General features: G+C 63.1%; 1 pseudogene; it reads left to right on the top strand.

Moving 5' to 3' along the window:
• The first annotated feature begins 1,654 nt into the window (after window positions 1-1,654).
• LOC144257159 (broad substrate specificity ATP-binding cassette transporter ABCG2-like) overlaps window positions 1,655-13,520 on the top strand; it is an 82,583-nt pseudogene continuing 70,717 nt past the window's right edge.

Raw genomic sequence — 13,520 nt, 5'->3', positions numbered from 1 at the left:
GCTCCCCTAGTTCCCAGGTTGGAGGGGGCTTCCCCCTGGCTGCAGCGGCATGCAGAGCTCCCCTCCCACCCCCCATCCCGCACACCAGTTAAAGGGGTCTCACCGCTGGAGGGGGGGAATGTCCTGGACCCTGCCTGGGCTGGCATAAGGAGCTCCTCGCAGCACACAGGGTGGAGGGTACTGGTCTCTGGAAGGGGGAGTGCACTTGACCCTGGCTGCAGCAGCATTGGAGCTCTCCCAGTCACCCAGGGTTGAGAGGTTTCACCCCTGGAGGCGGGAGTCCCCTGGAGCCTGGGTCCATCTTCGCATGGAGCTCCATCTGGCACCCAGGTTGGAGGGTTCTCTATCCTGGATCAGGGAGTGCCTTCTACCCTGGCTGCAGTGGCAGGTGGAGCTTCCCCCCCCCCCACCCCAGGCACCCAGGTTGGAGGGGTCTCACCCCTGGAGGATGGAGGCCCCTGGACCCTGGCTGAAGCAGCATGTGGAGCTCCCCAGGCACCCCATTTGGAGTGGTTTCCTTCCTGGAGGAGGTGTGCCCTTAACCCTGGCTGCAGAGGCTTGCAGAGCACCCCCCTGGGACCCAGGTTAAAGGGATCTCAACCATGGAGTGGGGAGTGCCCTTGACCCTGCTGAGGCGGCTTGCAGAGCTGCCCCAGGCACCCAGGTTGGAGGGGTCTTGCCCCTGGAGAATGGAGTGCCGATCCAACCTGTCTGCAGTGGTATGCTGAGCTCTCCCCCTGCACCCAGGGTGGAGAGGTCCCACCCCTGGAGGGGGGAGTCCTCTGGACCCTGGTTGCAGCAGCATTGGAGCTCTCCCAATCACCCAAGGTGCAGGGGTTTCATCTCTGAAGGTGGGAGTCCCCTGGAGCCTAAATGCATCTTCTTCTGGAGCTCCCCCACCAGCACACAGGGTGGAGGGGCCAGCCACTGGAGAAAGGAGCCCCCTTGACCCTGGTTGCGGGAGGGGGGTGTGCAGAGCTGCCCTGGCACCCAGGTTTTAGGGGTCTCCCTCCTGGAGAAGGGAGCGTCCTTGATCGGGCAGCGGTGGTGTGTGTAGCTCTCCCTGGCACCCAGGGTGGAGGGGTCTCTCCCCTTGAGGGGGAATGTCCTCAGCCCTGGCTGGGGTGGCATAAGGAGCTCCTCCTGGCACCCAAAGTGGAGTGATCTCAACCCTGGAGCGGGGAGTCTCCTCCACCCTGGCTGTGGAGGCTTATGGAGATCCCATGGGCCACCAGGTTGGAGGAGTCTTCCCCCTGCAGTGGGGAGTACCCTCGACTTTGGCTGTGGTGGTGTGCAGAGCTCCCACCTGCACCCAGGTTGCAGGGGTCACCCCTGGATGGGAGAGTGCCCTTCACCCTGGCTGCGGTAGCTTGTGAAGCTCCCTCAGGCACCCAGGTTGGAGGGATCTCCCCCCTAGCGTGGGAATTGCCCTCCACACTGGCTGCAGCGGCCTGTGGAGTTCCCCCTGGCACCCAGTGTTGTTGGGTCTCCTCCCTGGAGGAAGGAGTTTCCTGGAGCCTGAGTGAAGCCATGTGCGGAGCTCCCCTGGCACCCAGATTAGGAGTCTCCCCACTGGGAGGGGGAGTGCCCTGGATCCTGGCTGCAGTGGTGTGCGGAGCTCCCCCCTGACACCCAGGTTAAAGGGATCTCGCCCATGGAGTGGGGAGTGCCCTGGACCCTGGCTGAGGCGGCTTGCAGAGCTGTCTCAGGCACCCAGGTTAGAGGGGTATTGCCCCTGGAGAAGGGAGTTCAGATCGACCCTTGCTGAAGAGGTGTGTTGAGCTCCCCCTGGCACCCAGGTTAAAGGGATCTCGCCCATGGAATGGGAAGTGCCCTGGACCCTGGCTGAGGCGGCTTGCAGAGCTGCCTCAGGCACCCAGGTTGGAGGGGTCTCGCCCCTGGAGCGGGGAATCCCCTGGAATGTGGTTGCAGCGGTGTTCAGGTGTGCAGAGTTCCCACTGGCACCCAAGGTGCCTGGGGTGGGGGTGGGGGGCTCGTGCCTGTAGGGAGGAGTCCCCTGCATCCTTGTGAGGATGTGTGCAGAGCTCCCTCAGACACACAGGTTGGAGGGATCTCTCCCCTGGAGAGGGAGTATCCTCCACCCTGCCTGGGGCAGCATATGGACCTCTCCCTGGCAACCAGGATGGAGGCTTCCCGCCCTGGAGGGGGGAGTCCTCTCGACCCTGGCTGCAGCAGGGTGAGCACCCAGGGTGGAGGGGTCTGGCCCCTGGAGGGAGGAGACCCCTCAACCCTGCCTGCGGTGTGGCGTGCAGAGCTCCCCAGGTACACAGGGTAAAGGAGTCCCACTCCTGTAGGGGGAGTTCACTCAACCCTGGCTGCAGCAGCATGAGGAGCTCCCCCTGGCACCCAGGGTGGAGGGGTCTCGCCCCTGGAGGAAGGAATCACCTCGACATTGGCAGCAGTGGTTTGCGGAGCTCCCACAGGGACCCTGGATGGAGGGGTCTCCCCTTGGAGGGGGGAGTCCCCTCAAGCCTGGGTGCGGTGGAGGTGGCCTGCTGAGCACACCCTGGCACCCAGGTTGGAGGGGTCTCCATTTTGGAGGGAGTAGCACACTGAGCCTGGCTCAGCAGCTTGGGGAGCTCCCTCTGGAACCCAGATTGAGGTGTCACTCTCCTAGAGGGTGGAGTATACTTGGCCCTGGCTTTAGCTGCATGTGGAGCACCCCTGGTCACCCAGATAGGGGGAGTCTCACCCCTGAGAAGGGAGTGCCCTTGAGCCTGGCTGTGGCAGCGTGGTGTGCTACCCCTGGCACCCAGCATGAAGGGGTCCTACCTCTGGAGAAGGCAGTCCCCTGGAGTCTGGTTGCAGCAACATGCTGTGCTTCCCCTGGCACCCAGGTTGGAGGGGGTCCTGCCATTGAAGGGGGAGTCCCCTAGACCTTGCCTGCAGCAGCAAGTGGAGCTCCCTCACCCCCGCACCTAGGGTAGAGGGGTCCCACCCTGGAGGGAGCTACCCCTGAAACCCAGGGTGGAAAGGCCTCCCACCTGGAGAGGGGAGTACCCTTGAAACAGGCTGCAGCAGCATGTGGACATCACCCTGGCAACCCCTCGCCCCTAGAGGGGAAAGTTCCCTGGAGCCTGTCTGAAGCAGCAAGCAGAGCTCGCCCTGGCACCCAGGGTTTAGGGGCCTCCCTCCTGGAGTGGGGAAGTCTCCTGGAGGCTGGGTGCAGTGGCCTGTGGAGCTCCCCCAATCACCCAGGTTGGAGGGGTCTCATCCCTGGAGGGGGGAGTCCACTGAGCCTGGGTGCAGAATCATGCATAACTCTCCCCCCATCCCCCGGCACCCAGGATGGAGGGGTCTCGCCCCTGGAGAAGGGAGTTTCCTCCAGTCTGGCTACCCCAGCATGCACAGATTCTCTGGGTATGTACAGGTCTCACCCATGAAGGGTGGATTGCCCTCTATCCTGGGAGCAACAGCATGCAGACCTTACCTGGCATTCAGGGTGAAGGGGTCTCACCACTGGAGGAGGAAGTGCCATCGACCCTGATGCACCCAGGGTGGAGAGGACCCGACCCAGGAGGGAGGAGTACACTGGACCCTGGATTCTGTGGCCTGTGGAACTCCCCCTGGGACCCAGGTTGGAGGGGTCTCGCCCCTGGAGAAGGGAGTGCCCTTGACTCTGGCTTCAGCAGTGGGCTGAGCTCCCCCTGACACTCAGGGTGGAGGAGTCCTGCCCCTGGAGAAAGGCGTCCCATGGAGTCTGGCTGCAGCAGGATGAGGAGCTAGCCCTGGCACCCAGGGTATAGGGGCCTCGCGCCTGGAGTGGGGAAGTCTCCTGGAGGCTGGGTGCAGTGGCCTGTGGAGCTCCCTCAGTCACCCAGGGTGAGGGCTGTCATCTGTGGAGGGGGGAGTCCACTGAGCCAGGGTGCAGAATCATGCAGAACTCTCCCCTGGCACCCAGGGTGGAGGGGTCCCATCCCTGGAGGACAGAGTCTCCTCCAGTCTGGTTAGGGCAGCATGGAGAGATTCCCTAGGCACTTATGTTGGAGGGGACCCACACCTGGAGGAGGATGTCCCCTTGACATGGCTGCAGCAGTGTGCGGAGCTCCCTCTGGCACCCAGGTTGGAGGGGTCTCACTCCTAGAGGCAGGAGTCTCCTCAACCCTGGCTGCAGTGGCATTTGGAGCTTCCCCTGATACATGGGGTGAAGGGATCTCGCCCCTTGAGGGAGGAGTCTCCTCGAGCCTGTGTGCCACAGCCTGAGGAACTCCCCCTGCCACCCAGGGTGGAGGGGTCCCACCCCTGTAGAAGGTAGTCTCCTGGAGTCTGGCTGCTGCAGCATGCAGAGTTCCCCAGGGCACCTAGGGTGAAGGGGTCCACCCCTGGAGGAGAAGACCCTTCCACCCTGGCTGAGGCAGCATGCTGAGCTCCCCCTGGCACCCATGGTGGAGGGGCCTCGCCCCTGGAGGGGGAAGTGACCTGGACACTGGGTGCATCAGCCTGCAGACCTCACTTGGCATTCAGGGTGGAGGAGTCTAGCCCCTGGAGAGGGGATTGCACTCCACCCTGGCTGGGGCAGCATAATAACCTCCCTCAGGCACCCAGGGTGGAGGGGTTTCACACCTGGAAGAGGGAATCCCCTTGTGCCTGGATGCAGCAGCATGTGGAGCTCTCCCTGGCACCCAGGTTGGAGGGTTATCTCATCTGGAGGGGGGAGTCCCCTTGACCCTGGCTACTGCAGCATGTGGAGCTCCTTCCTGCACCTAGGATGGAGGGGACCCCCCTTGGAGAGAGGAGTACCCTGGACCCTGGCTTCTGTGGCTTGTAGACCTCTTCCTGGGACCCAGGTTGAGGGGGTCTCGCCCCTGGAGAAGGGAGTGCCCTCAACCTGACCCTGGCTTCAGCAGAGTCCTGAGCTCTCCCTGTCACCCAGGTAGAGGAGCCCCGCCCCTGGAGAAGGGTGTCCCCTGGAGTCTGGCTGCAGCAGCATGTAGAGCTTCCCCCAGCACCCAATATCAAGAGGTTTCACCCATGGAGGGGGGAGTCCAGTCGAACCTGGGTGCAGCGGCTTGCGGAGATCCCCCTGGCACCCAGGGTGAAGGGTTCTGGCTCCTGGAGTGGGAAGTGCCCTCAAGACTGGCTGCTGTGGCGTGCAGGGCTCCCCCACCACCTAGGGTGGAGGGGTCTCGCCCCTGGAGGGGGGAGTCCTCTGTATCCTGGCTGCGCTGAGTGCGGAGCACCCCCTACACCCAGAGTGGGGGTGTCTCCCCCTGGAGGGGAAAGTGCATTCAACCATGCCTGCAGTGGCCTGTGGAGCTCCCCCTGTCACCTAGGCTTTAGGGGTCTCCCCCCCTGGATTTGGGAATGCCCTAGATCCTGGCTGCAGCGGCGTGTTGCAGAGCTCCTTCTGGCAGAGTGGCAGGGTCCCGCCCCTTGAGAAGGGAGTCCCCTGGAGTCTGGCTGCTGCAGCAGCATACAGAGCTCCTCCCTGCACCTAGGGTGGAGGGGTCCTACCCCTTGGTGGAGAAGTTCCCTAGACCAGGACTGCAGCAGCATGTAGAGCTCTGCCTGGCACCCAGGGTGGAAGGGTCTGCCCCTGGAGGAAAAAGTCCCTTCGAGCCTGTCTGCAGCAGCATGTGGAGCTCACCCTGGCATCCAGGGTATAGGGGCCTCCCCCCTGGAGTAGGGCAGTCTCCTGGAGGCTGGGTGCAGTGTCCTAGAAGCTCCCCCACTCACCCAGGGTGGAAGGGTTCTGCCCCTGGAGAAGGGAGTCTCCTCCAGTCTGGCTAGGGCATCATGCACAGATTTCCTGGACACTTAGGTTGAAGGGGTACCACGCTTGGAGGGTGAAGTCCCCTCACCCTTGGCTGCAGCGGCATGTGGAGCTCCCCCTGGCACCCAGGTTGGAGGGGTCTCGCCTCTGGAGGCAGGAGTCCACTCAACCCTGGATTCATAGGAGTTTGGAGCTTCCCCTGACACCCAGGGTGAAGGGATCTCATCCCTTGAGGGAAGTATCTCCTAGAGCCTGTGTATCATGTCTTAAGGAGCTCCCCCTGACACCCAGGGTGGAGAAGTCCTGCCCCTGTAGAAGGGAATCTCCTGGAGTCTGGCTGCAGCAGCATGCAGAGCTCCCCCTGGCACCTAGGATGAAGGGATCCCACCCCTTGAGGGGGAAGTCCCTTTGGCCCTGGCTGCAGCAGAGTGCTGAGCTACCCCTGGCACCCAGGGTCGAGAGGTCTCGCCCCTGGAGGTGGGGAGTGCCCTTGACCCTGGGTGTAGCAGCCTGCAGTCCTCACCTGGTATTCAGGGTGGAGGGGTCTTGCCCCTTGTGGGAGGAAGTGCCATCGACCCTGGTTGCAACATGCAGAGCTTCTAGGGTGAAGGGGTCTCCCTCCTGGAGGGGAGAGTGCACTCCACCCTGGTGGGGCGGTTTAAGAAGCTCCCTCAGGCACACAGGGTGGAGGGGTCTAGCCCCTGGAAGAGGGAGTCCCCTTGAGCCTGGGGCAGTGGCATGCGGAGCTCTCCCAGACACCCAGATTGGAGGGGTATCTCACCTGGAGTGGGGAGTCCCTTGACCCTGGATGCTGCAGCCAGTGGAGCTCCTTGCTGCACCCAGGCAGGAGGGGATGCCCCTGGAGAGAGGAGTACCCTGGAACCTGGCTTCTATGGCTTATGGATCTCCCCCTGGGACCCAGGTTGGAGGGGTCTCGCCCCTGGAGAAGGGAGTGCCCTCGACCTTGGCTTCAGCAGCATGCTGAGCTTCCCCTGGCACCCAGGTGGAGGAGTCCCTCCCCTGAAGAAGAGTATACCCTGGAGTCTGGCTGTAGCAGCATGCAGAGCTCCCCTCAGCACCCAGGATGGAGAGGTTTCGCCCATGGAGGGGGTAGTCCCCTGGACCCTGGGTGCAGCGGAGTGCAGAGCTCCCCCTGGCACCCAGGGTGAAGGGGTCTTGCCCTTGGAGAAGGGAGTCTTGTGGAGTCTGGCTAAAGCAGCATATAGTGCTCCTTCCTGCACCTAGGGTGGAGGGGTCCCACCCTTGGATGGAAGAGTACCCTAGACTCTGGCTGCAGCAGAGTTCAGAGCTCCGCCTGGCACTCAGGGTGAAGGGGTCTCGGCCCTGGAGTGGGGAGTGCCCTAGACACTGGGTGCAGCGGTTTAGGAGCTCCCCCAGGCACCCAGGTTAGAGGGGTCTCTTCCCTGGAGGGCAAAGTGCGCTCAACCCTGACTGCAGCAGAGTGTGCAGCTCCTTCTGGAACCCAGGGTGGATGGGTCCTGCCCCTGGAAAAGGGAGTCTTCTGGAGACTGGCTGCAGCAGCATGCTGAGCTCCCCCCTGCCCCTAGGGTGTAGGGGTTCTGCCCCTGGCTGGGGGTGGAGTGCCATTGACCCTGGCTACAGCATGCAGAGCTCCCCTGGCTACCACAGCAGAGGGATCTCGCCCTTGGAGGGGTAAGTACTCTCTACCCTGGCTGCAGTGGCATGCTAAGCTACCTCAGGCACCTAGGGTGGAAAGGTCTCCCCCATGCAGCAGGGCATGCCCTGGACCCTGGCTGCAGCAGTGTTTTGAGCTCCCCCTGGCTCCCAGGGTGGAGGTGTCTTTGGCCCCTAAAGTGGGGAGTGCTCTTGACCCTGGCTGCAGCAGCATGCAGAGCTCCGCCAGGCTCCCAGGATGAAGGGTCTCGTCCTAGAGGGGTAGTGCCCTGGGTCCTGGCTGGGGCGGCATATGGAGCTCCCCCTGGCACCCAGGGTGGAGGGTTCTCACCCCTGGAGGAAGGAGTCAGCTGAACTCTGGCTGCAGCGGCATGAGGGGCTCTCTGGGACCCAGAGTGGAGAAGTCTCACCTCTGGAGGGGTAGTCCTCTGAAGCCTGGGTGCATTGTCCTGCGGAGCACCCCCCATCCAGATTGGAGGGGTCTCCTACTTGGAGTGGGGAATGCCCTCAAGCCTGGCTGCTGCAGCGTTTGGAGCTCCCTCTGGCACCCAGGTTGAAGGGGTCTCGCTTCTAGAGGGGGATGTGCCCTCCACCCTGGCTTGGGAGCTTGTGGAGCTGCTTCTGTCACCTAGATTGGAGGGGTCTTGCCCATGGAGAAGGGAGTGCACTTGACCTTGGCTGCCTTGGTGTTCATAGCTCCCTCAGGCACAAAAAGGGAGGAGTCTTGCCCCTGGAGGGGGGAGTCCCCTCCAGCCTGGCTGCAGCAGCATGGAGATCTCCCCCCACCCCTGGTTTCCAGGTTAGACAGGTCTCCCTTCTGGAAAGGGGACTGCTCTGGACCCTGGCTGCAGTGGCTTGTAGAGCTTTCCCAGCACCCATGGTGGAGGGGTCTCCAGCCTGGAGGTGAAAGTCTCCTCAACCCTGGCTGTGGCTGCTTGCTGAGCTCCCTCAGACACCAAGGGTGGAGGGGTCTTGCCCCTTGAGGGCGGAGTCCTGTATACCCTGGTTGCAGCTTGTGGAGCTCCCCTGGCACCTAGGTTGGAAGGGTCTCCCGCCCGGAGGGGAAAGTGCCCTCAACCCTGGCTGCAGTGGCTTGTGGAACTCCCACAGGAAACCAGGTTGGAGTTCTCTCTCCTCTGGAGGAGGGGAGTGTCCTCAACCCTGGCTGCAGCAGCATGCTGAACTCCTCCTGTCTCCCAGGGTGGAGGGGTCTCGCCCCTGGAGGGGGGAGTGCCCTGGAACCTGGCTGGGGCTGTATATGGAGCTCCCTCTGGAACCCAGGGTTGAGGTGTCATGCTCCTAGAATGTGGAGTACCCTTGGCCCTGGCTGTAATGGCTGTGGAGCTCCCCCTGGCACCCAGGGTGGAGGGTCCCGCCCCTGGAGAAGGGAGTTCCCTGGAGTCTGGCTGCAGCAGCCTGCAGAGCTTCCCCCTGCACCTAGGGTGGAGGGGTCCTGTCATTGGAGGGAAAATCCCCACGACCCTGGCTGCAGCAGTATAAGGAGCTCCCTCTGGCAGGCAGGGTGGAGGAGTCTTGCCCCTGGAGAGAGGAATGCACTGGACCCTGGCTAGGGCAGAATAAGGAGCTCCTCCTGGCACCCAGAGTGGAGAGGTATCACCCCTGGAGGCCTGAGTCTCCTATACCCTGGCTTCAGGGTTGTGCAGAGTTACTCACAGAACCCAGGGTGGAGGGTTCTTGCCCATGGAGGGGGGAGTCCCATCGACCCTGGCTGTGAAGGCTTGCGGAGTTCCCCTCCCTCCCGCACCCAGGGTGAAGGGGTCTGGCCCCTGGAGATGGGAATCCCCTCAAGTCTGGCTGAGACTTCGTGAAGAGTTCCCCCCCCCCCCGCACCTAGGGTGGAGGGGTCTTGCACCTGGATGGAGGAGTCCCCTCGAAACTGGCTGCAGCAGGGATGCAGCTCCCCCGCACCTAGGGTGGAGGGGTCTTGTCCCTGGAGGGGGGAGTCTCTTCAAGCCTGCCTGCAGCAGCATGCGGAGCACCCAAGGTACAGGGGCCTCATCCCGGAGTGGGGAAGTCTCCAGGAGCATGGGTATTGTATCCTGCGGAGCTTCCCCAGTCACCCAGTGTGGAGGGGTCACGTCCCTGAAGGGTGGAGTTCACTTGAGCCTGGGTGCAGCATCTTGAGTAGCTCCCCCCTGCAGCCAGGGTGGAGGGGTCCCGCCCCTGGAGAAAGGATTCTCCTCCAGTCTGGCTGTAGCAGCATGCAGAGCTCCCTTGGGCACCTAGGGTGGAAGGGTCTCGCCCCTGGAGAGGGAGTACCCTCCACCCTGACTGCAGCAGCGTGCTGACCTCCCCCTGGCACCTAGGTTGGAGGGATCCTGCCATTGAAGGATAGAGACCCCTAGACCCTGTCTGTGTCTGCGTGTAGAGCTCTGCCCCCCTCCCTGCCAGCACCCAGGGTGGAGGGATTTCGCACCTTGAAAGGGGAGTCTCATAGAGCCTGGGTGCTGCTGCCTGCGGAGCACCCCCCCTCACCACTCAAGGTGAAATGGTCCCGCCCCTTGAGATGGGAGTCCCCTTGAATCTGGCATCAGCATTGTGCAGAGCTCTCCTTCACACCTAGGGTGAAGGGGTCCCGCCCTGGAGGGAGCTATCCTTAAAACCCAGGGTGGAGGGGTCTAGCACCTGGAGGAGAAAGTGCCTTCCACCCTGGCTGGGGCGGCATAAGGAGCTCCCCCTGGCACTCAGGGTCGAGGGGTCTTGCCTCTGGAGGCAGGAGTTTCCTAAAGCCTGGCTGCAGTGTCATGCGGAGATCACCCTGACACCCAGGATGGAGGGGACTCGGCCCTTGAGGGGGGAGTCTCCTGGAGCCTGGGAGCAGCAGCCTGTGGATCTCCCCTCTGGCACCCAGGGTGAAGGGGTCCCGCACCTGTAAAAGGGAGTCTGGCTGCGGCAGCATACAGAGCTCCCCAGGGCACCTAGGGTGAAGGGATCCCACCCCAAGAGAAGGGAGTCCTCTGGAGTCCGGATGCAGCAGGTTGAAGAGCTTCCCCCTGCACCTAGGGTGTTGGGGTCCCGCTGCGGCGGGGAGGAGTCCCATCAACCCTGGCTGCGGCAGTGTGCAGAGCTCCCCCTGGCACACAGGGTATAGGAGCCTCGCCCCTGGAATGGGAAAGTCTCCTGGAGCCTGGGTGTGGTTGTCTGCAGAGCTACCCCAGTCACCCAGGGTGCAGGGGTCTCGTCCTTGGAGGGGTAGTCCACTTGAGCCTGGGTGCAGAGCTCCCCACTGGCACCCAGGGTGGAGGGGTCCCGCCCCTGAAGAAGGGAGCCTTCTACAGTATGGCTGCGGCAGCATGCAGAGCTACCTCAGGCACCTAGGTGGCATGGGTCTCGCCCCTGGATGGGCAGCATGGAGAGATCCCCCAGGCACCTAGGGTGGAGGGGTCCCGCCCCTGGAGGGAGGAGTCCCCTGGACTCTAGCTGCAGCTGCATGCGCAGCTCCCCCCCCCCCCGCATTAAGGGTGGAGCAATCAAAACCCTGGAGGGTAAAGTGCCCTCGACCCTGGCTGCAGAGCTCCCGCTGGCATGCAAGTTGGAAGCGTTTTCCCCGGAGTGCCCTAGATTCTGGCTGCAGAAGCCAGTGGAGCTCCTTCTGGCACCCAGGGTGGAAGAGTCCCGCCCCTGGAGAAGGGAGTCCCTGTGAGTCTGGCTGCACCAGTGTGAAAAGCTCACCCCTGCACCTAGGGTGGAGGGGTCCCACCCCTGGAGGGAGGAGTCCCCTGAACCCTGGCTGCATGTGGAGCTATCCCAAGCAACCAGGGTGGAGGAGTCTGGTATCTGGAGCGGGGAATCCCATTGACCCTGGCTGCTGTGGCATTCGGGCTCCCCGGAACCCAGGGTGGAAGGGTCTTGCCCCGAAGGGAGGAGTCCCCTCAACTCTGGCTGCAGCTGCGTGCGGAGCTCCCCCTAACACCAAGGGTGGAGGAGTCTCACCCCTTGAAGGGGAAGTCTCTTCGAGGCTGGGTGCCAAGGTCTGCTGAGCTCCACCCTGGCATCCAGAGTGGAGAAGTCCTGCCCCTGTAGAAGGGAGTCCCCTCAAGTCTGACTGTGGCATCATGCAGAACTCCCCCAGGCACCCAGGGTGGAGGGATCTCGCCCCTGGAGGGGGGATTCTCCTTGAGAATTGAGATTCTCCTTGAGAATGCATATGCAGTGGCTCCTGGAGGGGGATGCCCTCCATCTGGTTGAAGGTGTGCTGAGCTCCCAAGGAACACAGGTTGGAGTAGTCTCACTCCTGGAGGGGGGAATCCCCTTGAGCCCGGCTGCCTTGGTGTGCAGAGCTCCCCCAGGCACCCAAATTGTAGGGGTCACGCCCCAGGATTTGGGAGTCACAGCAGCTTGTGGCGCTCCCACTGGTCCCCAGGGTGGAGGAGTCAGGCCCCTTTGGGGCGGGAGTCTCCTGGAGCCTGGGTGCAGTGGCCTGAGGAGTTCACCCCAGCACCCAGGGTGGAGGGGTCTCGCCCCTGGAGGGAGGAGTCCACTGGAGTCTAGCTGCAGCGGCATGCTGAGCTCTCCCCTCCTGGGTGCCCTGGGTGGAGGGGTCTTGCACCTGGAGGGGGGAGTTTCCTTGAGCCTGGGTGCTGCATCATGCGGAGCTTCCCCTGACACCCAGGGTGACAGGGTCCCCTTACCGGGGAAAGGAGTCTCCTGGAGTCAGGCTGAAGCGCCATGCAGAGCTCCCCCTGGCATCAAGGGTGGAGGGTTCATGCCCCTGGAGAGGGGAGTCCTCTGTAATTTGGGTGAAGCATCCTGAGGGGCTCCCTCTGGTACCCAGGGTGGCAGGGTTCCTTTCTTGGAGAAGGGAGTCCCCTGGAGCCTGGGTATACCATCCTGAGACCCCTCCACCGTGGTAGCTCTCCCTAGCACACAGGGTGATAGGGTCTCGCCCATATAAGGGGAATTGCCCTGGACCCTGGCTTGGTCGGAGTAAGGAGCTCCTCCCTGCACCCAGTGGGGAGGAGTCTTGCACCTGGAGGAGGGAGTCCTCTGGACCCTGGCTGCGGCTGCATGCAGAGATCCCCCAACAGAGTTCTTGCCCCTGGAGGGGGGACTGCCCTCGACCCTGGCTGGGGCAGAGTAAGAAGCTCCTCTGGGCACCCAGGGTGGAGGGGTCTCTCCCCTGGAGAAGGGAGTGCCCTCCACTCTGGCTGGGGTGGAGTGAGGACTTCCTTCAGGCACCCAGGGTGTAGGGGTCCCGCCCCTGGAGATGGGAGTCCCCTGGAGTCGGGTTTCGGAGGTATGCAGAGCTCCCCATGGCACCCAGGGAAAAGGGATCTTACCCCTGGAGTGGGAAGTCCCCTTGAACCTGGCTACAGCAGCGTGGGAAGCTCCCCCTGACACCCAAGGTGGAGGGGTCTCACCCCTGGAGTAGGGAGTGTCCTTGATCCTGGAAGCCAAGGCCTGCAGAGCTCCCCCAGCACCCAGGGTGGTGGGGTCCCGCATCTCTAGAAGGGAGTCCCCTCGAGTTTGGCTGCAGCAGGATGCAGAGCTCTGCTCTCCAGGGCACCTAATGTGGAGGGGTACCCACCCTAGAGGGAGGAGTCCACTGGAATGTGGTTGAGCAGCTGGGAAGCAACCCCAGGCAGCCAGAGTGGAGGGGTCTCACCCCTGGAGGGTGGAGTCCAGTCAAGCCTAGGTGCAGTGGCATGCGGAGCTCCCCCCTTCCCCCGCCTGGCACCCTAGATGGAGGAGTCTCATGCCTGGAAGGGGGAATTCCTTGGAACCTGGGTGCAACAGCATGAGGAGCTCCCCCAGGTATCTAGGGTGGAGAGGTCCTGCCGCTGGAGCTGTGATTCCTCTTGACCCTGGCTGCAGTGGCATGAAGAGTGACCTCAGGCACCCAGGGTAGAGGGGTCTCATGCCTGAGGGGGAGTTCCCTCGAGCCTGGGTGGTGCAGCAGAGTGGGGAGCTCCTCCAGGCTCCTAGTGGAGGGATTTCGCCCTTGATGGGGGGATTCCCCTCGACCCTGGCTGCAGTGTCATGTGGAGAGACCCCAGGCATCCAGGATGGAGGGGTCTCGCCCCTGGAGGGGTGAGTTCCCTCTGGCCTGGCTGCAGCTGTGTGCTGAGCTCCCCCAACACCCAGGGTGGAGGGTTCTCGCCCATGGAGG

Source organism: Urocitellus parryii, chromosome 10 (genome assembly GCF_045843805.1).
Source record: "Urocitellus parryii isolate mUroPar1 chromosome 10, mUroPar1.hap1, whole genome shotgun sequence".
In the NCBI taxonomy this organism is placed as follows: domain Eukaryota; kingdom Metazoa; phylum Chordata; class Mammalia; order Rodentia; family Sciuridae; genus Urocitellus; species Urocitellus parryii.
The sequence above is the reverse complement of the archived record's forward strand: the minus strand, read 5'-3'. Positions and strand labels throughout refer to the sequence as shown.